This window comes from Chaetodon auriga, chromosome 14 (assembly GCF_051107435.1).
Source record: "Chaetodon auriga isolate fChaAug3 chromosome 14, fChaAug3.hap1, whole genome shotgun sequence".
Classification (NCBI taxonomy): domain Eukaryota; kingdom Metazoa; phylum Chordata; class Actinopteri; order Chaetodontiformes; family Chaetodontidae; genus Chaetodon; species Chaetodon auriga.
In genome coordinates, this window is record NC_135087.1 from 9,421,144 (window position 1) to 9,447,953 (window position 26,810).

Consider the following 26,810-nt stretch of genomic DNA (forward strand, 5'->3'; position numbering starts at 1 on the left):
TATAAAAGTAAATAAAAATATATATAATAAATAAAATATACCTTTCTTTTTTTTTATTCACCAACATAACAGCACAAAAACAACTATGTGACCCAATGTGCACATGTGCCCATTACATTTGATCTAAGATAGCACACATGAAATTTTTGATGAATCAAAAAAAAAAGGTCAGATGTGATTTCTAGACATTTCATATGTGAAACATCATATTTTGCATGGGAAAACATGAATTTGAGCTCTCATAGACCATTTTTACAGCTGATATTAAAAAGTGCCATTTTGAGTACTGGTGATGCACACTGCATTATAATCAAAGTGGCAATGCCCTGTAACTCTAATACTAACACTGACACACATCCTTTGCCTCATGTGTCTCAAAAGAGGACCAAAAGTCCGTGCACTGGTATTCACAGACAGGTTGCACTTTTCCTCTGAGGGAGCCCTATTTTGCTCAGAGGAAAGCCTTTGATGCTCTTTTTGCTCTCTGTTGTTGTGCCAGAGCAGAATAATTGCACTGCTTTTGTGTGCTTCCCTCACCTTCTACCCCTAAGCAGGCTAAAGGCAACTGATTTTGTTTGAGTGTACAAAATTGAGAGAGACGTCTCTTCATCCCATTGCTTTTAACTAGGTTCCCTTTTTTGTTTTTGTTTGTTTTTTGTTTTATTCATCCTGAATATATGGAAAAATCTACAACCTGCAGATGAGCACCATTTGCACTGGGGTACAGGCAGTACAGACCAAGAGCAGGGATCCCTTTCATAACAGATGAATCTGCTCTTTATTTACTGCACATCTGTGATTTCATATGATAACTTTTTATGAAAAGGTGAGTAAATAACAATAAAATATGTAAGGCTTTGAGTTTAGCATATTTTCCCTCATTCCTTGTTCCTTTGATTGTTTTTTTTCTTTCTTCACTTACAATATTTATTTGTTCTGGTTTATATAACACACCATTATTCTTTTATTATTTCATCTGGCTACAGTAAAAATCTAAACTTCCATCAGGTCTGACGGGACACCGTGCTGGCCAGGTACTCATCTTCAGTCTCAGGGTGGGTGAACCAGAATACAATCCATGCACAACGACAACCAACAACAAATACAAATAAATTTGTAAAATGAATATTTTACAGAGTGTGGGAAATTTCATTTGACAGCATGAGTGATATAGTTTTCCAAATGTTTCTTTGACATGTTGGTTTGAAAAATGGCCTTGTCTTGGAGAGAGCAGGACACATCCCCTGGGTCTGGCTGTCCTTCAGTTTTGTAAACTCATTAATATATCACCTATGTTTTCCAATTTTGTGGGTAATACTTTATAACACAGCTTCACTGCCTCTGGTAATTTCCATTAAAGCCCAAGCCGATAGGATATGACCAATGCAAATTGTGTCACTTATCAGTTTAAATTTATGTAGTTTATTACCCAGACAAATAAAGAGGTGTGTTGTTCCGGTTTTATTCGTGGCAGCATTTTGCTGACGTAAAAGAGCGTTTTATGTCCGTATTGTTGGTGCGATGGGGATAAAAAGTGTTGATGGATAGCCCAACTGAGACACAGCCAATGGACGTGAATATGAGACGCATAAATATGAAAGCAAGGCAGCAGGAATCAAATGACACCCTTGGCCTTTTCTTAAAGGAGCATGTGCATATGACAGGTGATTTACACAGACACACAAACTAATTTTTGTCGCACAAGGACACAAAAACTTTGGGTGTAATGAGAAAGTAAAGCCTCAAATCACAAGGCAATAAATTGAGTGTCAGAACAGGCCAGTCAAGGTTGCACGTTGAGTGGCCAGAATACAAACACACATACACACTTGTGGCCCCGTCAACAACATGACAAAGCAAGTACATATGCTACATGCTGCATAGCACATCATGCATGCTTCTCCCTGAATAGGAGTGGTTGATTGTGGGTATTTGCAAAACATTTGCTGGTAATGTGTCTAGAAAAAAGCTCAAAGTTTCATGATAATAAAACTCTTTATTCTCATTGGTTAAACATGCAACAGTATGCAGGCACAATTTAAAGAAAACTTCATGTTTTAAAATGCAGTGATGTTTGAGTATATAATGCTAAAGATGATGAAAAAATCTCCGAGATAAATGTTACATTTAATGACAGCAATATTAATACTGTCAGCAAAACAGTAAAGGTAACATATTATAGTTCTCTCACAATTTCAATCAAGTAATGCTTGATATAAGCTTGATATACATCAATTTGATTTTATATATGTACTATAATTTACAATTATTTCATGCATTTATATGTGAACATTAAAAAGTATCTACAAATTAGATCGACTGTATTGGATTGCACAGATTCCATAGCTTACCCTCCATATTGATATATTAGCACCACAAATGGGCTCCGTTTTGTATTTGGCCAAATTTTAAATTGCTCAAAATCTTACATTAAACACTTGCAGTCTTGCTCAAATTACGACAATCCCGTATGAATAAACTTGATTTTCTATCAAAGGCATGATTTGGACAAATATGCACTGCTGAACTCCAAACAAGTAGCAAAAATTAGAAGTTTTCATTCTGTGAGACCTTTTTTCTATGACATGAAAGGAATGTGAGGAGCAAACTTGGTCACAGTAATCCCAATTTCCTTTCATTTAATTGAGCATTAGTAACTGATGTCAAACAGAACTTTCTGCTTCAACTCAAGCCAATGCACAATTCTTATTCTGACTTTATGCAGAACGCAAATTGGATTTGAATTTTTTACTGTAATTTGGATTTAAGTTGCAACAAAGCCACAAACATGAAGCAGAGGATAAAGAGGATGCGGTGCCAAATTAAGCCGTTTGCCTGGAACATCTGGCAGTCCGGTTCTTTTTCCTGGACCTTACGCTGTGTATCAACATCTAACCAAATGTCAGAGGTTTATGTAAAAAACGTTAACTTTCACTACAGTGTAATGAGCAAACAGAGAACTCATGCTAATTACAGATGAAGTTCAATGAGGGCTCATGACAGCCAAATGTTATCTTAGAATAGTGATAAATTTGCACTCAAGTGAGCAACTCAAGTGAGCAACGGTTGAAAGCAGTCCTGTGTATTCTTAACTCTATTCCACTCTGGTGTTGCCTTCATCAGGGGCTCATTTTCCAAAGAACTATCAACATAATGATACCTCTTTAGGGCCTAACCACATCCAAATCAGTTAGTAAACAACCCAAACGGGGATCTGTACACATTTTTACAGACAATTAACTGTTATCACGAGGGGCCCAAATGGATTAGTAGGCTCATTAATGTCTGAGGCTAATCGGTCCTTGATTGGAAATGTGAGAGAATGTGAAATAAAGTCGTGGTTTGATCCAAATTGTGTTTGATCATGGCACCGTCTTTAACAACAGCCCCAGTCTGCAAGCAGTAATTGAGGGGTTTTTTTTCTACTGAATCCCCCAAAGAAAATCAGGCTTTTACCCTCGTACCATTTGGCTTTGAGACTACATAAAGCATTAAAATGGATGAAAAATGTTTTGCCTCATAAGCTGCTGCTCTTTTGTGAAAGCCCTGAGATCATTCTGTTGATAACTATTATTTGGTCTTCAAAATAATAAATATCTTTGCTTAGAAAAGTGCCTTTCAGAGCCGTTTCAAAGTGGTGCTGATGAAGTGCTACTTGTATTTATATCTCACATTTTGATCCAACCTGAATTGATCTGGCAGCCATTTAATTAAGGGTTTCACAATATTCCACATCTCTAATGTATGATGATGGTGAAAAATAGATTAAAATGAAAAAAAGGACCATACTATAATATCAACTACATCAAACAATCAATCATGCCTCTGAAGGGTCTGCATTGTTTTTGCTGAGAATAATTTAATAGCAACAAATTGAGTTTTGTAGCAAACTCGGGGAAAGGCCAACCAAGGTCAGAAATTTGATCTTAATATTTGGACATTTCCTTCTTCTTACTACAAACTAACAGCCATGCCGATGACTCTGTCAGACTGTACTCAGGCTACAGCAGAGCTTTGAGCTAAAAGCCAATATCAGCATGCTAACATGCTGACAATGACAAGTATACATGCAGGTATAATGCTTTCAATGTGCACCATCTTAGTTTAGCAAATTGCTTATTGGCAGTAAACACAAACTATACTGCTGAGGCTGATGGGAATGTCAGTGGTTTTACAGGCATTCGGTCATAAACTGAAATAGTGGACAAATTGATTTCTTTACTTCATTTTGACACTACATGGAAAGTTGGGCTATTACCAAAGTCATCATGAGAGGGACAAGAATGTGCACTTGAGATTTCAACAGTATCCATCCAATAGTTGTTCACGAAAAGTAAGAGACATCAACCTGCTGGTGGAACTGGAGGAAAAGTCATGGGATCATTCATCCTCTGGGGACCAGGAATGTCTTTACAAGATTTCCTGGCAATACATCTGCTGAGATTTTTCTGCATGAACCAAAGTGTGAACCAACTGACTGACCAAGATTGTGTCACACATTGTTATCCATAGAGCTGCGAGCACGACTAAAAGCTAAGCAGTGACGAACCTTGAAAACACGACTTTTGCACATTTGATGGCTTCAAAGCGTTGAATGTTTTTTAAATTAAATCATATCATAATGTTGCATTATGTATCATACTAAACTGACTGTACTGGAAAACCTCTGATCTTTAATCTGAAGACACAAAATACACAACATAACTATTGTAAGAAAGGGTCTCAAAGAATGAGGAATTTCTAAAACGAGTAAAAAATATCACTCTCTGACCTATTCAACACTGCAGGAAAAGAAACTTTCCAAGGCGCAAACCAGCCAAACATCCTTCAGAACAAATGTCATTTCCTGAATATTTCTCCTTGATTTGAAATTGTCTTGCCCTGTTTCTAGCATCCTAGAATCAAATTATGGTTTCAGTGGTTGAGCCCTGTGAAGCTCCAGCCAAAAGGATGTGGTCCATTAAAGTACGCCACCATTCCACTAATTATGAGGCAGCCAAAGCAAACTGCACGCACTGCTATCACCTGGCCCTGCTCTTCTACATACAGGATCTGTACTCTAATGGTTTACAGAGACACTCTCCTCTCAGTAATCCAAACCACTGGACATTTAGCCAAGCAGACCCTATAATAAAAACTATATACTTGAATAGAAACCTCATATATACCTGTCTCTATGGTCAAACCATTATTATAAGCCCTAGTAGTACGTCTTGCAAATGCATTTCTTAAATAAAATCCTCAGAATGATATATGTATTAACATGCTTTTATGTTAAAATAATATTTTCTAGATAAGACAAGCTGTAGAGATGCTTATTATTTTTTCTTTCCATACATCTTTGCTCATCAGAGGACATTAAAAGGAGCCATTTTGGCTCCTGCTCAGTAAATAAATAATGTAACTGAGCTGACTAAGTATGACAATGGCCAACGCTGGCGAAAATTATTGTCTGGTGGGATGCTGTAATTAGCTCATCTGCTCTCTGATATACAATCCTCGGACAGTTTCCCTCTCAGACGACAAACACAATCCTAATCCAGGAAATTGCCTGCAATCAGAATATTGGAGTTGACATCAGAGGTAGCCACAGAGGCGATTCCCACACACCCCTCCCATAGCTTCAAAGGTCTTCCTGGGCCTGTTATGGGTTTCCCTCGTGATGAAGTGTGACACTCCACAAACACAAAAGCCCCAGCCCTCTCGTGGGTCCGCTTTGCTTTTCTTGGATCACTCCAGTCTGACCAATGCCAAGTCAACTTGGCGGTTGTCAAAAACGGGCCCCATATCTCTGAAGAGTGTGTGTGTGTGTGGTGTCTGCGTTGCTGTGTGCAGTAATGTGTTGAGTGTGTGTAGATAGCTCGTCACAGCCCTGTCTGCGTGTCAGTGCTGTCTGCGTGTGGGTATATGTGTTTGTTTCTACCTTGGAATGATGTAACGTGCACCCATAATCAAAGCCACCACCTGGCTGTCTGTGGGAGTTGCTGGTTTGCCAAAACCCTCAGCAGAGAGTAGTCTCTGGAGACAAATGATTCAGTAATGTTGTTTTTCCTCCCATCGGAAGATCAAAGATCATCATCACCACAACCTTTGTGCCACAGAAAAGGTATTAATGCACTATATTTAACTCCTTTTTTTTTCTTGATAGAGCATCCTAAAACATTCTGGTTTTGCTTATGGTTTTGTTTCCTTTCTTTTTAACCTTCTTTCTTTTCATTTTCTAGCCATCTCCCCCTCTTTTTTTTACCCTGCCTCCACATTTTCTTTCATCCGTCCACCTACCCTCCTTAGCGGTCAGTTTTTTTCCTGCAGTAAGACGTCACCTGTGCTGAATGGCTGGCCGCAGCTAAGCCAGACCAGCAAACTCCCTGCCAGAACACAGCGAGCTCGGGCCTGCCATTTGTCTTGTGGTTTTTGAGTTGGAGATATTTGTCTAACGTGCTGTCCAATGTCAACACTGGCTCTAAATACCCCCGCTGCTGCACGAAGTGGGCTTCCTTAGGGAGGATAAGGATTAATGCTGGGTTGGAGATGAAATAGAGGGAGAGGAGGAGGAGGAGGACAGAGGAGGGATAAGCACTGAGAAAAGGGATCGATCAAGGCAGGCACTGTGTATGCTGATGACAAGCAGAGGATGAAGAAGCATTCAGCATTGGATTTGTGACGTTATCTTATTCAAAAGGGATTTATTTGTATGTTAAAAAAAAAACGTAAAAGAAAAACATTCCCATATACAAAATCTATATGCAAAAAAGTTTCTTAAAACAAACCTTTTCCCTGTTAGCAGCTTGCATTCCTTCTGTTTTTCTACGCTACCACAGCATGTGCACAGGGGGTTAACCATTTTAGAGCTGTGACGGGCCCTGTGTGAAAGATAGCCCCCGATCATTCAGAACCATTTCTAAACCTGTGACTAACCATAAATAACAAACAAAATCCAAGGCCTCCCACCAGCATTAACACCGGCACCGCCAGATGAGAAACTGTCGGCTAGATAGGAGATGACCTCAAGTTTACAGCCTAAAACCTGTTGATCCTGAGCAATTGATTGTCACCCGTAACAGAGAGCCCCCGCCTCCATCAATCCCCCACCACTGTCTCAGCAAGAACAAGATGGATTCTAGCAGCGATTCTGCCATGAGAAGCACATCAGTGGCCTCTGCCTTTTCTTTTATGAGGCGAATTCCATACACTGGGCCCAATATTCCTGGTTACTGGAGTCTGGTGATTAAAGTGTATAAAAAAGGGGGCAGCACCACTAAAAGGCAGTGATTTAGTGAGCTGTCACCCCAGTTCAGGCGGGGCAACAAGTTCAAGTCCCTGCAGGAGGGTTGTAATGAAAATGAAACAAGGAAGGAGACGGTGTTAGGAAGGAGAGGTTGGAGGGCTGGAGGGTCAAAGGGTGGTGGAGGGTGCGAGTGGGATGGGGTCATCTGGAGGGTGGTGATGATGATGATAGTGATGCATGGATTCAGATTTTTAGCTGTGTGAGTATGAATATCTAAGGATGTAGATAAACATTATCTTTTAGTCCATTAACTAAAAATGCTGCAGAGATGACACAAGTAATCCAAAACACGCCATCCGGTTTGAAATGGTTTTCCTGACTTGTCATCAGCCGTTGAGATCCATTCATTTCCCTGTTGTATAAACCAACAATGTCAGATAGCGTCATCGTACAACATGGCCCGTTTTGAAGATATTCCCAGATGGTGTGACAACACTGACTGCCAAACAGCAATGCTTTTAGTAATAAACGACCAAATTTCTTTTCAAAACATCCATGTTTGCTTATTTTTTGTCTTCTGGGTTTCATTTTCTGGCTACACAGCTCATGAATCCAGTAAATACTTGGCAGCGGAGTATCGCACATGAAATGCACCAAAGAAAGCTTTTCAAAATGGTCCCTTATTGACACTGCTTAAATGTGACACAGTTACAAGTTTCACTATGATAGATTACCTAGAAAGAAATCATTGTAAAATTGTATGTTGTGCTTTGGAATGTGAACTGCAAGTAAATAAGGTGACACTTATAGTTATGTCTTGCCTTTTTAATACATGCAAAAACAACTATTCTCCATTTCACAGTGGCTGTCATGTGGTGGACTATTTCTTGGCTGGGATCAGGAACTTCCTGGAGTCTCCGCTGGCTTTCTGGCAACTGCTCCTGCAGCCAAGAAATGGTCTGGCACATAACCATCCATAAATGGTGAATTGTCATTTTTACACAATGGATTTTTTTTTTTCCATTTGGACAGATTAAGGCTATCTGCTTCTCCTGTTTCCAGTCTTTGTGCTAAGCTAAGCTAACCAGCCGCTAGCTGGTTCCAGCATATCCTACATATTTACTGTACAGACATGAGAGTGGTATTGATCATTTTTTTCTAACTCTTGGCAAAAAAACCCAAAACAAATATAAATACTTACCAAAATCTTTGTTTTAAGGCATCAAGTCCTTAAAACGTTAAGAACTACTGTGTGAGGGTATTGGTGTGAAGGAGTTAACAGACATACGATGTCCTGAAAAGGAGGGATTACTGAGTCCCTGACCCTCCACTAACCTCGTCCTGACCTTGTAAAAACCCTGACCCCATCATTTCCACCCTTACAGGATTCATCTGCTGGCTGGACTGCCTGCCTCTCATCTGTGGGAGTGGGGTTTGATGCCTTCAAGTACCAGCCAGCTATAAAAGACACATCCTGATGGCCCTTCCTCTGTTGTGTTTAATAGCTGTCCCACCCCCCCAACTCCCCCATCCTGACCTCCGCCACCACACCCACCCTCAGCCTCTCTGCTGGCCCTTGGCTAACCCCTCGTATTCAAGGTTCAGGGTCAGGGCAGCAGACTCCCAGCCAATTGGGCGGTTGCCCAGAGGAGCTGATGCAGGAGAGACGTAAGAGACCCAGGGACCCCTCTGATGTTCCCGAGAGTTTCCAAAGAGGGAGAGGCTGCGGTGTGTTTACAACATCTTTAATTTAGGGAGGGAAGGAGCGACGCACAGGCTTACACAGAGCATGACGAAAGAGCAGCGCAGTGTATAAATAAGTGTCACGCAAAAAGAAGTATGTGATTCTTTCACTGCAGTCACACAGCTGAACGAAGACAGATAAAAGTGTGACATATGTGTTAATGCCTTCTTTGATGTAGGTCAGGGCTCAAACCCCATTTTTTTTTTTAAAAGTGCGCACACACGGTCTTTCATTTCAATGTCATGTTCTTTCTTAAGTTCTTAACACCTGAAGATGAAGACACAATGAAGGACACTGATGCGACTTCTCTTTAAGATTACCGGCCAGTTATCAAAAGGAAGAAAAAAAAGACAAAAATAAGACGAGAGAAAGAAGAGACAGCATAAAGAAGAGAAATAAGAACCAGTTGTGACATTATGTATTTTACAGAAAGCATCTGAATTAGGGTACACTTCTCTCTGTGAATTGGAGTGTTAAGCTTGTTCCACGGGGGACTGTGAATGCTCCACTGCTGCTCATTTCTACTTAAGGAAGTCTCTTCCGGCCTTGAGAGCACTGATTCAAGAGCCTGGTATCTGCTGCTTCCTGCTGCAGAACAAACCTCCAGCATTTTTAGATGACCTGCGTGTGAATCTTTGACGTGATCAATTTATGTCTGTGCTTTTGCTTCCTGCGGATATGAAATACCATTCAGCTGTTGTTCCTTCTTCTAGCAGACTTATTTCCAGAGCAGCCGTGGTTGCACAGTGTACCAACACAATGGACGTAACTCTGTAAAGGAATGTATTTAAGAAAGACAACCACGATACAAACAATACATGTAACACCCACAAAGCCTTCTTCCTAGAATGGATTTTTTTTTGGAATAACAAATGCTGGCTGCTTATGGCTCTCTGATGGCTTCATTTTTCACTCGGTATAACTTGCTAATTTTTACTGCTCAATGTCCTCCACTCAGCCCGTGTCACTAAGTCATAAGCATGCTGCTCCTGGCTGATATATGGGTCTGCACGATGATGTCAGCGAAAAACACTTTCAATAATTGCTATGATTAATATTCTCAACCTTCCAACACTTTCCCTTCTCCATCCAGCCACATATCTCCGGCGAGGTTCATCTATCAGTCTGCTCTCAAACTGTTTAAGTCCTCCGAGTGATGCATGGCACACTGCCAACCCTGTGTTCCAACGCAAACTATTTACATTCATTCAAATCATGAGTCGATGAGCCTCCGGTGCATAAAATTACCATGAGTTAAAGAGGTAGAAAGAGGGGAGAGGACCAGAGTATTTACTATTTAATTGTTTCAACTTCATTGTGCAACAAAGGGGAATTTTCTCTGTGTGTCAGGTGGAATGATGACATCAGAACTTACTCTGTCTTCTTTTCAGCATTCACTACCAATTATTAAGTGAATTAATGTGAACATAAAAGGCACATTTACCCTCTCCATGTACATGTCAGTGGACACACACAGGGTAAATGTTGCTGGAATGTGCGTCGAGCTCTCACAGGACGGGTTTCCTCTCGGCCTGCACTCTAATTGTTTGGGAGGAAAAAGGTGAAACAGATATGTATAAACAGCGGAGGTCTTCCAGAAAAGTCTGGAGAGGCGTAGAGGGCCTGGGACAGTAGCTGACCCGTCATATTCACCGTGCACACTGAGGAGTCGGGGCTGCCATATTCTGTCTAGTGGCGTCAGAAAAAATAAACTCTTGCTTCCTCAGTGTTGATGGACAAATTTATATTCCAGTGGGAAACACTCTCTCTTGACCAAGTCAGGCAGTCCAGAGTACGTTTACAGTGACAGAACAGATAATACAGTAGAGTATACAATAGATTACTGTGTCTTCACTGCATGAACTGTTGCCAGTCCAAATTAAATAAAAGTAATATACAAGACAAAGGCTTTTTGTACTCTTTGGGGCCAAACAACATGTATAAAATGACTAAGAAAAAGACTTGTATTCTACACTTTGCACATGCAGGTTTAGAACAGGATACTATAGTGAGTGTCTCTGGTGTGAGCTGCTAAACTAGAGTGTACATAATATACTGTATAGTACAATGTTGTATGATAGTTGAAGGGTCATGTGAGACGGGTAAAAAGAAACACATCACATAAATTACATGGATTAAAGGCAAATTTTCTAAATTGTGCATGGCCACATGTATAATAATAAGTATACACACTTTTTGTACACTTTGCAGATACTATGCCGCTATGTACTTCGGATAATGCGCACGTATTTCTTTGTCAGTTTTATCTGTTTTGACTCGTTCTGTCTTGCACTGCACTGGTTCGTGCAGCACTTCATTGTCTTTGTGTATCCCAAAAGTGCGGATCATAAAAAAGAAATATGGTCATTGCTGGGAATACGCCTGCTCCCTGTATGAATGCCATCTTTAGACAGTGATGTTCAGTGTAACAAATTGATAGGAGTCAATTAAGCATCTATTATTAACCTCCTATGGTTCACTGTCAATTATCTGTCCCATTAACTCTGTAATACTGTACGCAGTATGTGTTTAACACTGAGGAGATCCAGCATGGCTCATATCTAATCTGCACTTATGAAAAAAGAGCAGAAATGATGACTTTTAATGTCAATTCAATTTAATTAGATTTAATGAAATGGTTAAGGTCATTTATACCTCTGTTCCTCGGCTCTTAGATGATTTATAGTAATAATAAGGTACGCTTATATAGATTAGTCATAAATTTCCCACACTTGTTCAACAGTCTTAAAGTCAAGGCACAAAGACGGTTTTTCTGCAATGATTACCATATTAAAGATAATATTACTGTCCACTTCAGAGATGGTATGAAATTACTTATATCTATTTAAAGGCATGGGAAAATTTGGAAAAGGACATTTCTTTCAAAAAAAAAAAAAAAAGATGATCTGTTCCTCTTCAGAAAATGACAAATGCTGAAAAGCACCACAGAAAAGATAATTGCCGCCACATGGAAATCATGCATATTTATCACATGTGGCGCGTGCGAAAATGCCCGACCATTTCTTCCATGTCGCTTCCGTGTCTGTGTTACGTGATGCCAATTCCTGCTGTGTCCCTCTTGATGTTCATCAGCAAACCACTGCGCTTGTAACAGGAAATCATTCTACTGCTGCACTGACTGGGTACTATTTACACAAACTCCCCCAAAACACTTAAGACAGGATATTTGATTGTGAGTAGTCTTTTCCATGTTGTTTTCCCAGAGCTGGCCGTCACCCTGGGTTAAGCTATAAACACATGAAACACACAGCTCACAGCACTGCTTACATTGTACAAAAAAATATATTAAAGACCTGCGAGTCATTAGAGACTTGGGTTGCCGTGTTCCACAGCACTGATCTGGTCAGACTTTGTTTGATGCCATTGTTTTTGTCTCCAATGTACTAAGTCAGTCATGTGTTATACCTACTCGTGTTGAGAAACACTGCATCAAGCAAATGAGCTCAGGAAACAGATCACATTGTAAACTATTTGCAGCAGTTAGGATACAGCACCAAACACAATAGCATTCAGGGAGCGTTTTATGCGAAAATTCAATTCTTCTGAGAGTTGGGAAGGAAACCATTCTAACCACAGAAATCCCAAATACCAGCTGGCTAGTTGCTGACATGAAAAGCAGAGCTGCCAAGCCAGACGTGCTGTCATCTGACCCCGGTGAATGGACTGCAACTGCATACACTTGGGTCTTGAGTCAATATCTGGACATCCTGCCAGTGTGAATAGACCAGCCATGTCCCTGTGGCAGAGTCCCGACCAGCCATTTTTGCTAATGGCTCTTCCCTGAGAGATTTACGATGCAGAGACACAGGACAATTAGAGAAAGGGAAACACAAAAGCCTCGTAGCTCTCCAGAGAAAGATTTACGGTTTGCACAGGTGCTATTTTTGAAATTGAAAGTCTGATTAGAAAGTGCTGATGGTCTGATCCAGTAGAGGACTCTGTCACACGCACAATGTCAGGTTCATTTAAGTGTCACTTTAACCGGTGGCCTCATTACATCCTCTCAGGGTCCTTGGTCCTGTGCTGTGACGGACATGTCTTCTTTGTTTGTTCACCGATGTGTTTCTGACATTAACATGGGACGATGTTGTAAATGAGTCACAATGAGATACATGCCATGATGACAGAGTTTGCTCAGTACAGAGTGTCTTAGATTTAGAGCAACACATCTCCACTCAGGAAGTGAAACAGGAAACACTTGTAGTCATGTTCCGAGACTCCAGGAACCTGGAGTCCTGTAACACAAAGAAAGGATATAATACTGCATGATAGAGAGAGACTGAGGTGAAGGGGAAAAAAAAGAGGGAGAGAAAATGAAAGGAGACTCAAAAAGAGAAAGAAATTGTGTGGAGACATTTTATCAGACAAATCTCTTCAATTATTATATGTACTAATTGTCACCATAAATGCAGTGAAGGGGCCACCCCATCTGTGCCTCCTGTTGCTCTGCATATAACACACAGCTGTATCTGTCACTGAAACTCAACAATACTGGTGTCACATACAGAATTACAGTGACATTTAGATGATATGCAGGTCCGCTTTTTGTGGTTAAACTCATTCCACTCGAGCAGATTCAAGATAAAGTCTACAGTATGTTTGTCTTTTGGTAGATAACATCATGACTGTATTTAAAACATTTCAGATCCCAGTTCAGACCGGGACTCCTTTAGAGGATGAAGCTAAATTATAGCAAAATTTAAACCATGTCTTCATTTTTATCTTGGTTCACAGCAACGTGATATATTACTGCTTAATGAAATGTTGCTCTGCTCTGTGATGTTGAACTCACAAAAGGACCTCACGACGTGCATTATGCCAACCTGCAGCATGCAAAATCATTATCTTACTTAAACACCACTAACTTGTAGGGCCTGTGATCCTCAGTTAAGTCTGTGGTAAAGTCTGTGGTGAAGATCTTACTGCCAAACCCTGAACGCTTGAATCTGATTCGCTGCACAAGGAGGCCAGACTCATGCTCAGACACATCATGCTCATTGAAGCTGGGTGTGGGCACATGCCCCACCAGACTTTTGATATCCAGATTTCTTATATTTCTACTTTATTTCATGCATTATTTTATAACTGTTCTTTTTATTTGTGATCACTTCATATTAGCAGTCAAGTATATATCTAATAGAGTGATAAATCATACCTCAGAAAGGCACAAACCCCCTTTCTTTATTGTATTGGTTTCTTCCGAAAGTTGCAGGATGAAATCAGGTAATCTATGCACAGAGCACTCACTCTGCTGCGCATCAGTGCTGGAGGAGAAGCAAAATACAGCTACAACGGTATGTTGCTGAAGCGGTTAGTAGAGCATAAGTCCCTTTTTCAAACATGTGAAAATGAAAAGTAGCCGTGCCTCAATCCAGATGTTTAGGCTCGCTAGTTAGTCACGACTTGTGATAGCATGGCATCCTATTCATCGATTGATAGGAGGAGCGCTGTGTGAATGGCAATGAGCTGTTTCAACCACCACTATCACAGGTTATAGTTAGCAAAACACTAAATTATTGAATAATTCGACAAGCTATTGCTGCTGAATGTTGGCAGGCTCCTTTCCTCTGTGGCTTTATTATCCATGTCCTCTAAATTAATTTGCATTGTGGATAGCCTTTTTGTGTGAATTTTTAATACTTTTGGGTGGAGCAGACAAGGTTAGGTCTTTTTAAAGAAAAGTGGCTGCAGTGTAGAAGCCAGTGTAGAAGCATCAGTATCAGTAACCAAAACAGCAAAGTAATTGACATGAAGATCCCAAAATAAATATATAGCATTTACCCGAATATTTCGTGGGAGATTACTGAGTCCCAAAAACTGATTCAGTGAAGTTTTGAGATAATCCCCCTTAAGTTTTTGAATATATATTTCAAATTACAGGAAATCGTGTCATTATTTTCTTTTTCTTTTCCTGGGGAAGGAGCCCATGCCCACGGCTCTAATTGTGCCCCATCTAGACGCCCCTGGTCATGATCACTGTCATCTTTTCAAACATTTCCTGAAACATATTTGATTAAACTCTTATTATTGATTATTAACCTGCATGTGTTGGATCTTATATACGCCATCAAATACGGCCAAGGATCACACAGATTCCTGTAATGACACTAAATCTACAGTAAGACTGTTCATTTTCTTCTTTCTTCCTCTCTGTGCACAACATATTGCTCAGTGATTGTGTTCTCTGATTGTCCGTGTTTAATGGCAGCCTCCATCTGCCAGCCCTGTGTGTCTGCAGGCTAGCGGCCCGCGGCGCCCCACATTAAGGCCTGTTGGCGTGGGCCCCAGGCGCATTCCGCTTCTGGAAGTGTGATTATTGGGGCCTGATTACAATGTCTACGACCACGATAACAAACCAACCCTCATTGAGTGCTTGGCAATCCCATTGCAAAACAAAACGGCTGGAGAATTAATGACGCTTCAAACTCGGACAGGTTTTTTAGTGCTGATAATGTGGATCCAGGGTAATTTGCAGCAATTGGTGGCATATGGTTTGGTTTTACACTTGATGTCCAGCAACAGATATGAAATCTGTTGGACTGGGAGTGATATGGCAAACATAAACAGATCCAATCAAGTTCATTTAGAGTGGATGAACAAAAATGAAACTAAACAAAAAAATCAATTAGAAAAGTGATTTGAAAAATCAAAGAAATTAAATTAAAAGAGCAGAAATTGAAAGACAAAGAAAAACAAAAAGAAAAAAACAAAAAGAGGAGCTTACAAAATCAAACAGTCATCAAAACAGCAGTTCAGCTGTCTGGTTTGAGTTTTCCACAGGATGTCCGTGGGGTGGCTAAAGCATGTCGCTGTGGAGATGGAACCAGAGAACAGAGAGCATGCTGCTTAGTGTTTGACACACACCTGAAAGCCCCCATGTTCTCTTTCTGTAGAAGTGCTTGTGGTGGTCTCCAACTGCCAGCTTGTTTTTGAGGGGTACTCATTGCCTCATCCCTGCCTCCGGGCAAAACTCCATCCCCATCCCTACCTCCTCTCTTTTTCTCTTTTTCTATCTATTCTATCTACTCATCAGCTCCCTCTTTTGCTCAAACTACTCTCACTGTCTCTCTTCTTCCCTCTGTTTCTCCGTCTCTCCGTCCCCTCAGGGCAGCAGGTTCGGGTAGAAGTCTATTGCGGCGATCAGAGCTGATAACCTGTATTCTGGACAGGCGTGCCACATGGGGCCACACCTTGCCCGAGGATAGGTCCATCCATGCTGGGGGCAACAGAGGCACTGGGGCCAGGGGGCTAAGGCCGGGGGCTAGGTCTAGAGTCGGGGCTGGAAGCTTGAACTGAAGCAGGAGCACAGGGGGTAACGGGCTGGATGCTGGGACAGCAGCTGCATGAGCCTGAAGGCCAGGGCAGGCGGATGGGGGCGTAGAGAGGGGTGAGGGGCAGAGATGTGGAGCCAGGAAGAGAGGGAAGGGTCAGGGTTAGTGACAGGGGTCTGCATGGTCCAGCTGAGGCTCTACTGAGCCATGGTCGAGTGGAGCTGACAGGTGAGAGAACAGCACCACCCCTAATGATGGCAGCCAGGGTAGGGGTTGGGGGAGATGCTGGTGCTCGTTGCCATGCGCTCTTGCACCGTTTGATGGGGTGGTAGAGGGGTGAGTAGAACGGAGGGGAAGAAGCGAGAGGTGGACACAGAGCTGTGGAGAGTGATGGAATCAACTGTTACAGCCTGCTGTGTGTAAAGCTTTTGTTTATACTGATGTTTCAAATCAAAGATCAATTGGTGGTCTCGCCTTGGCTGTGTCTGCAGCGCGGCCATCGTGCTGTGGCGGAACCACCATATAATGATCCAGCTCAAATTCAGCTTCACAGAAATGCAACTGATACACAAAATTTGTATTTGCAGGATGAATGTTGGATGTCATGTAGTTCACATCCTTCCACTTTTCACCATTAACACACGCTGCTTTTATTCACTGGCTCCACAGTGTGTGACAACAGGCCATGTGTTCTGCCTCCACCGCAGTCTTGAAAACAGGACTCTGTCACTTTAGTAAGAGACCACAAGCTTGAGTAGTTGGTCAGAGGAACTGTGGCGAGGTGCTGCGTGTAATCGTATTTGCGCATGTCTTTCTGCGTATATATGTGCGTGTTTGTTAGATATGCAGGTAGGACTGCGTGGTAATGCTCCATCTGCCTGCCTCGTCCTGTCCGTGCCGCCCTGATTTCATCACCTTCCATGGGTTTGAGAGGTGGTGTGAGCGGGCGGTCAATTGGGGGAAGGAATGGTGGTGGTGGTGGTGGTGGTGGTGTGGAACGTACACAAAAAGTCACCCTGGATCTGCCAGCTGATTAATCAAGGGTGATTCGGCGGCAAGCGCAGTCTACCCGCTCCTTCCTGCCTAGTCCGTGTGTATTTATTTAGAGTAACCCGTGGCCAGTCACGCCTGACCTCAAACCATCAGGAGCAGCCACAGTTGCGCCCAAGCATAAACAAAAAATGCGTAATGAAGGTAAGGGGACAGAGGACGGGGCGGTGTGTGGCGGGGAGGGGAGAGAAGTGGGCAAGGAGAGCGGGAGGAGGGCAGGGGCGCTTTCTTTTCTCAGAGATAGGGATCTTGAGCCTCACAGCAGAGCTCGTGGGTCCAGACGTTGAGCTGAAATAGCCGCCTGTGTCCTAGTGTTTACTTCTCAGCTGACATGGGAAGGGAAATAATTGACCTCTGTCGGAGCAGCCAGCGTCCATCCATCTTCCAGGCCCAAGGTATTTTTTGTTGGGTATCAAATAGCTGGTTGTGAGGAGGGAAACCTTCCTACATGCATAAAGAGTTAATTGGAACTCGAGGCTACACAACTGAAGAGAGATTAGTTGGGGAATCAGGGGAAATGGTTGCATTTGTGTAGTTTGTTGAGATAAAAACACACAAACCACAGTTAGCAGCCAAGTTAAGATTCTATTCTTCTTCTTTTTTTAATTTTTTTTTTACAAACAGTCTCCTCTGCTCCCCTTTCTAAAGTGCCCCAGTTCATACTGGGGTTAAAAGCATCAAGTGTGATCAATTTCATCATCTTAGCTGTGATGTAAGTAGCACAGTGAGCAGGAGAACAGCAACAAACAAACTCCAAGGATGGAGCCTCTATGGAGAGCTATTGATCGAACATGAAGGTTAGCCAGAAGTCTGAGAAGGTTGGCTCTCAGCGGTCCCACGTGGCGTCGAGAGGCCCGACTCTCTCTCTCTCTGTCTTTAAGAGCACAAAACACAGGAAAGAACAAACACAGCGGATGGGTGAGAGGAAGGGAAGAACAAGTGTAGCACACTGGCAGTGAGGCTGAGGATGTGTGTTTTGATGAATACATGGTCAAGAGTCATCGTTTGAAAAGGCAACTCAATGGGTTTTACAACTGTTTCAATAAATAAATGATGAAATTACGAAATAAACAGCAGAATATTGTACAAATCAAAGGTAGCTCATATGGCTTACATCTGTATTTGCATTTTAAGTCCTGAAAGTTATCTTAAAGGCACAGAGGGAGCAGACGTCAACGGTGACATGAGCGGACAGCAGTTAAAGACGCCTGTTTACCGCCCTCCTTGTCCTTGTCCGCCTCTTTGCTTTGTGTTGGTAAGTAATCTGCATGACACGTGCTGACTATCCAGGAGAGCCAGAGCTGCATATCAGGTGAGCAGGTGGAAGCAGGTAACACACCACCTGGTGGCAGGAGAAAAAGGAGAACAGAGAGCAGAGAGAGCACAGCCTCTCAGCACAGCTTGTCCGGGTCTGACCCACCACGGCCCTCAATCTCCACAAACCCTCCCGCCCTTCTTTTCCTCTGCGATCACATTCAGATCAGCCACACAGCGCCTGCTCGAGTGAAGCAGGAAGGGGGCCGTCTCCCGTAGAGGCAAGCAGAGGATGGGAGGATGAAGGGAGGGCAGGAGAGAAGGAGCATAGCGGTAAACAACAGCACCTTTTGTCCTGCATCTGTCTGAGCCTGGCATCCTACGGCGTGTGACAGTTAGAGATGCATGTGGTACATTCAGCAATCCTCGACATGGATGTTGAGTCATCCCAGATGGCCGTCACTTTTACCTCTCCTTGTCTCTTTCTTGATCTCTCCATTGCTTTCACCACCTCCCATCCTGCATGTCCAGTTTTGTTAGCCCGTACTCACAAAGCTCAGTACCGGAACCGAACCATTACCCGCAATCATCCCACCCTGACCGGCTGATGTAAGTCCCATGACCTCTGTTGTGATTAAACACACAGACTACGCAGTCACTCACTTTAAAGTGCTTTATTTTTGCTTGTGCAATTAGCACATGTGGAAACATGAATTCAAATCATAATTATGTGTTGCCTATTTGGCAGAATCAATCACCAGCTATGTTGCTACTCACTTACATCAATCAAACCCTGTGACAGCTCAGTTTACCACACACAGTTTCAAATGATCTGATGGCTCAGCACATATATTTTACCATTTCTTGTCCTCTTGTTTTGGCGCTTTGAGAGTCCTGTTCTTGTGAAAGTGTCCCGTGCAGCACCTGTGCTCCTGCAGCTGTCGACAGGTTTCCTCAGACACAATGTGCCTAGCTCGCAGCTATAAAAAGCGAATGCATTTTGGCACTTTTTACAAGCAGCAAAGCTACTGACAATGTTATTCTGGTCACCAATTTTCTCCCGAATGTCAGACTTGGCCTTGGACAATGCATCATCCACATTTTGGTATTCATCAGTGGCTGTGTTGCCTTTATGTGGTCCATTTTGATCAACTCTCTTGCAGCTAACCTACATTTCAATGAAGTTCCACTACTTAGATAGATGAGAATTTAAAGGTCAAAGGTTGTGGTGGCTGATCAATTTTAATAATATTATCTGGTTTGGTACTTTTAGTATATTTTTGCTCTTATCCACTGTCTGCATTTAGCTCATTTTTACCCATGCCCTTAATTTATGTAAATATATATTTAACCCGTTACACAACTTTTTCGGGGGCTGCCCAGGGGATACGTGACCCGGAGCAGAGGTTTGCCTCTCATCACTGACAGAGAGCCACTCTGGTGTGACTTTGAGGAACGGGAACGAATGACTGGATTAACTACAGAGCGACTGGTGTACAAATTCATTCATCTTATTAGATATTTTGCCTCTTAACTCTTCATATAAATTCAATCAGTGTAAATATAATGATGATCACAGAAGTGTAATGATGATGTTTTAAGTAATTAAGAGCTTAGATTCAAATCTGAATCAGTTCAGGCACATTGATACACAGCACATAAGCTGCAAAGCATAATAAGCATAAAAACAGCACTGGGATGTGCTGAAACTCAGTTTACACAGTATCTAATGAAGAATTTAAAATATCTTCTGATGTAATGTAATATGCAAGATGCAGATATTTCACTTTATTTAAGGAATTTAGTTGTAATTTTTCTTTTTGTTACTGACGCAGTGATGTAGAGATACGCGAATTTGTGTTATTGCAGTAACGGAAGATACTGCATTAGAACTGTTATACTGCTTTCTATCTGACTGAGAGAAATGATACTTAACAACCTGCACATTTCATATCAGAGGGGACAAAGAATGATGATTAACCTCCTCTAATAAAACTTCTAACATAATTATGCACATGCCAACTGCGAAGAAGCACCCCCTGTCAGAGTTAATACCCCTGACAGCTTCTCACTTCTCGTTGACAAAACAGAAAAAAAAATAAAAAAAAGAGGATACATAACCCTTTGACTTTCGACGGTTCGGATGTAGAAGCCGCCTTGACAGATGCTATGCTACTCCCCACATCTTGAGATGGGAAAAAATATGAAAATGCATTATTAATTTCACAATGTGGATAGCCAATATTCATAGAGTGCAAAAGAAGAACAGGCAGGCAGGGAGGCAGGCAGGCTGGCGGATGTGCCAGCCAACGAGCAACTCTAACCTTGAGCTTTCACCATCGCTGGTTGACATCTCTGAAAACATGTTCTTTTTTTTCCGAGTGTGGGTTGTCAGCGGTACTGTCACTGGCAGGGAGAGGCGACGCTAAGTAAAGAAGGACACATGTGGCTCTGTGAGGAGGGGGGGTCTCTGTAAAGTCACTCACAGAGTTCCTGTCACGGTTAAGTAGACAGGTGCTTACTGTTAACACCCCACTAATATCTTTATGCATATTTATGAATCCCCCTCCCTTATAATACGTTGCTCGTTAATGTCACAGCTGCCAAATATTGACTATGACTTTCTTTTAAAAAGCGCATAAATAAAACAGCTTTTAAAGATTCTGACCTGCTTAAATACATCGCTTTTCCTGTCCCTTTGATCAGAAAGCTTTTCATTATTCAAGCCTCCACGCTTCTTTATATTCTGCCACCTCATCTGCTGCAAATATGCAATATATCTTTATTTAGAGTAGCTACCTATCCCTTCATCTGCCGTACTTACGCTCAATCCTCCCTCTTTTTCTTATGTGTAAGTGTGGTCAGACACATCTAAGTGCTCTCATTATGGGAAAAGTTTGCGAGCAGGGCAAAACTTGCTGCTGGGTCTCATCAGTGAGAAAGAGGGAAATGGCTTTATAGTCTCTGAGGATTTGTATGCTGATTGCTCCCTAATTCTGACTCCCGCTCTGTAACTGCGTCTTTCTTTTCCCATGAAAACTTGGCCAAGAATCGCAGATTGCTGCACATGAGAGGCAGAGTTTTGAAGAGACGTGTATGGAAGTGGACAAGTTCCGACTCTGCTGCAAAATCTCAGTTCTGGTTTGGGCAAATAGTCCCATCAGAGAGATTTTCTATAAGTCCAGCCTCTATCTGTTGGGCTCTAACACAAGCCTGGATGAGCAACGGAGCGTAAGTTAAATTTCAGATTGAATTTAGTAGCTCGGTTTGGATGTGCTGTAGTCGAAACTGTGTTGTTACTGACTGAGAGTACTGCACAGTGTTGGACGGGTTGCATTTATCTTATTGACCGTGCTGATGCTGTCTGCTGCAAACAGGAGAAAAGGTCACAAGAGCTCAGGGTAGAGATTGAATATTTCACCTTAAGACTGACAACTCTGACTTAAGTGTAGATGGCTATGACATGAAAAGCGTGAAACATATTTTCTATCTTGAGAAAGCTGACAGGTTTTTCGGTGCTCATCATCGCTCATAATCTGCACTAAAAATCTCTCTTTTGTTAGCAGGATCAAATATTGTTCCATTTCTAAAGTGTCTGATTTTATCGCTGCAGTTTGGAATGACTTCATGTTGCAACGGAAACCTCAAAGATCTGCTATAAACTAAATAATCAGCTCAGCGGTGATTTCATCTGAATACATTTTGCCAAGGTTTTTGAATGCACATGAACCAAAACCCCTGCAACTGATGGTGATCATAACATTTCCACTCTGTATTTGACATAAGGTGTGGGTGTTTAGGAGAAGACAATTAATCTGAAGGTGAGTCAGGATTTAAGACCAAAATGCTGATCAAAATTGCACAATTCCAATAAAAAAACAAAAAGGCTGCATGTCTGAACAGGAAGAGAAACGAGAGCATTGATCAGAACAATGGCACATACAGCACAGCGCATTAACACGTGCAGAATGAGCATATTTAAACCTCAAAGATTTTGCATTCTGGTGGGATTTGGGTTTGTCCCCTCCTGTCTCTGAGAGTAAACAAATTAGCCCTGTGAAGCCATGGGTGGGGTCAGAGGTCAAGCCTGACACAGGAAGGCATGGTGTGACAGGCTTAGGCCACTTGGACTTCTCGCCCAAGGAACAGATGTTAGCGGCGGCAGTGTGATTATCGCCACGGCGACTGAGGAACAGGAGCAACGGCCCTTGGATGGATGCTGGTAATTACCCAGGCTCCCCTGGGAAGGAGATGACACGTGCCCGCCACTCTTGGAGATCACAGGGGCGTAATTAAAGCTGCAGTAACAGTTGTTAATAGGGCAGCAAATAAAGGTAGCAGGGGATGAAGGGAGAGAGAAAGCAAGGGAGGGAAGGAAGTGAGGGGGGCAAAATGGAGGATCGTCTCTCCTTTGTCCTCTCTGTTGTTTGTTTTGCACACTGTGACCTTCCTGTGAGGCAATGGATTTAAATGAAGGACAGTTCATTTCAGCAGAAAGAAGGTGAACTTCGCTAAAAATTTGATATTGCAGTGCTTATTTTTCAGGGGCAATAATGTGTACTTTGTTTTCCCGTTGACCAATCAGCGTTCACGCTGGAGGAACAATAACATTACGTGCAAAAAGATGAGAAATAGATGATTTTTTAAGTGCGTTTACAAGCCTGAATACAAAGAAGTTGGGGCACAATAAACAAAAACAAAGGGATGCCCCTTTCATACCCAACCATGACACCAGTGAACCTGTTTACATGTGGAATGTTCCAAACACGTGTTTCTGGAACATTCCACATCTTTCCCAGTCTTTTCTTGGCCCTGAAATATACTGTCTTTGTACTGTTGGAATCATGGTCGTGCTAATCGAAAGACTGCTCAACCGCAAGACTCCTCAACTCAGCAAACTTACTCTTTCTTCAGAGGATCTATAAAACAAACTTCTCGGCACACGAAGAACTGCGGCTGCGATGTCCTGCAGCAACAAATAAAAGCTTTACTGTATAACAAAAACGTCACAAAGTCACCTCAAGACCTCTGTCGGCATGAAATCAGCTAGGAATCTCTTTAAGTGCAGCCGTAGTGTTTGCTGGTGACAGGTATGTTTTTGTCTTGCTCGGCAGTGTGTGATGCAGAGAGTGCCCACGCAGAGCTCTTAAAAGCACCATACAAGACCCCAAGTGTCAGAGCACATCACCACAGCCTTTTAGAGCCACAAAACCCTCTGACAGGACCAAAATGGCTTCTCTTGCTTTTTTTGTGCTCCAGTCGGCTTCTTATAAATGACCACATTCAACCCCTGTATGGCACTTGACAGGCCGATGGATTCTTCTTCCTGAAAGGCCTGATGTGAAAAAAACACACATTGCGTTAGGGTGCAGTGGGAGGGCAGTCTGTAAGTGCGTTTAGACTTTGTATGAACAACTTAAATGGTTTTCAGCTTGATGGTAAGTTCTGTTTTGGATGTCAAAGAGAGTTGAAAAAAGGTTAAATTGGAACTGGTGGTGGGCAACTCAGAAGTTGCCAAAACATTATGGCAGACTGTATGATTAATCCAAGCGATTAAGACTGGAACGTTTTCAGTGGCGATACCATATAAAAGTCCTTGAAGATCAAATGTCTGGCCAAAGGCAACAATAAGGTTTGCGTAATGGTTTCCCTAATTACATTAAAGCTATATTTGTAGTCCTGCAACACATGAAATCTTCATTGTCATTTATGCCTGACCTGCTGTTTTTTGGCACTCTGGATCTCTGGAGATCTCTCCAGTAGAAGAATGAGGGGAGCAGAAGAGGAGAGGCGGATCAGATGACTGTGGCGATAATGTGTGAGTTTGCCAGTCAGGTCTGTCTTCCATAGCAGAGGGGAGTCCCAGAGAGAATTAGCCATGCTGAGCTTGACACAGAATACCCACCCAGATAAATGGCAAGGTTCTGGCAGGACATATTTTTGGGATTAACTCGCTGACCCAAAAAAGTGATGTCCGCAAAATGAGACCACCGGGGACAGCGGAAGAGAGGCAGCCATTTCTTCAGCTGTTAGAGCCAATGTCAACCAGTGAACCTCGATCTTTCAATTACGGTCGTTTAGCTCTCAAAGAGAAGAGGTCCACTTGGGATTATATGTCCAATGTGAAGCTGCCAATTCATACATAAGGCGAGCCAAAACAAAGGTATGGATAAACCATCTCTATTCTAGCAAAAGTAGCTATTCCATTAGCATATAGCACTCATAAACCACTTTAAAGGAACAAAGTGAGGTCTATTCACTGTCGATGAACCTGAAAGCCGTAAATGGAATGGCCACATCTTCTGGTGTCCCGCTTCTTAAATATGATTTTCCATTGAAAGACCACCGCTGATGTTGCCATGAAATGCTTCTCTCTTATTCATTGTATCTCTCTCCCTTGCACTCTCACTCTCTGTGGTAACATTCAAACATCACACATTGCAAATGCCCGCATGCTCTCTGTTTCTTTGAGTGTTGTGTTGTCAGTGTTTCATGACTTATTCACACATTTAAGCCCACTAAGGGCATCAATATTTAATAGGGGTGGAAGTCTGTTTTCCCAGGGCTTCAACAAGGATATGGTGTGCATGCACAACACACACACGCACAGTATGCGGATGCATATGTGAGTGTGTTGTCTGCAGCGTTATAACAGCTTGTATTCTCTGCCGTCTCTTCCTGTGGTGAAGAACAAACAGTGTCCTCAGAGTCGAACAGCACAAGGGAAACACGCCACTTCTGCAGTAACTAATACAAATTTTACACAAATTAGCCATTTCAGTTGTCATTCCATGCAGCATTTCACACATTAGCAAATTAACTGTGATTGTGAAGCGCCAAACCTAAGTTTTGTGGATGACCTCACCCACAGCTGCTCAAGATCTATCACTGTGGTCACGTTTTTGAAACGGGTCAAAATATGTATTTCACTGCACTGGCGACCTCCTTTTTCAACATCATCAAAATCCAGCCATAACTTACGAACGACTCCATCTGCGTTTGATCTAACGCTGGGTTTAGCCAGGTAAATCGATTGGTCTAACCTTATGCATTTAAAGGGCAAACATGACTGCATTAACATAGTGTGTTACTTGATTAGCTACCGATCGGTACAGACCTACAGCTATATCAATTCCACAGTTAACACTCATCAAATCTAATCTTGGCTGGAAATCCCCATGCAGCTCGCTGTCATATCCCGTTGGCAGGTTGCATCTAAACTGATTTGGCAACCTTTTGTCTTCTCTAATCTGGTCAAATCAATAGAAATATTCGCCCTTGATCCGGCATGGGGGGCTCAGATCAATATGAATATTGATCAATAAGTGGTATTGGATGTGCAGGGAGGTCAGCCAGTCCTAGTAGGGTCGAGGCTAATCAGTTTAAGCTGCCCGCAGGCAGTCAAATGAGGGCTAAGCGAAGTTTAAGAAGTGACCTGGCCTGCAGAGAGAGTCATTGGCTCCTTCTGTGTCCTGAAAGCTCCCACAGAGAAAGAGAGAGGACTAAAAAAAAGCAAACTTTTATTTAACATGTCAGATCGTTGAACGGATTTATGAAACAGTAGCAGTGACTGTCATGCTGCAGTTTCATTTTCGGTCTCACCTGCGCTAAAACAGACTGTTGCATCAACATCAACTTTTGGTGAGCTAAGAAAAACAGGGCTGCTTTTCAGCTTTCTGGAAATGCGCTTTTCAGGTATTTTCTCAGATATTTTTCAATGGGCTCTCTCTGATTTATTGAGCTTAAAGATATCAGAACATTTCCTAAACCCATGGAGTAACACTTACTCCCTCAGTTAACCCTTCCTGAAAAATGCAAAATCACCAAAGTTGGAGATAAATAATTTACTTGACAGTGACAGTATGAACTTTAAATTGAATCGGAAAACATATTATTTGGCCAACAAGACCTTAAGAACAACACATAGAAGTCTTTCTGAACAGACTCCCCTATGAGCTGCCATAAGTGTTCCAAATCATTGTTGAAAAGTAAGTTTGTTTGATGATCTGACAAGGCTCTGGTTTGGTTTTGATTAGGTTTAGGCACAAAAACGACTGAGTTAAGATTAGATTATGACTTTGTTAAGGTTAAGGGACTTTTCTCATCGTTGTTACAATGATAAACATGTGGTTAAACTAAGATAATGATCATAAGTCATTATTTAAAGAGACCAACGTTGACTCGCAGTGGAAACATGAGTCAAAACACCAGTCTCTCTTTTTAAAGTCAACGTTTTGTTGAC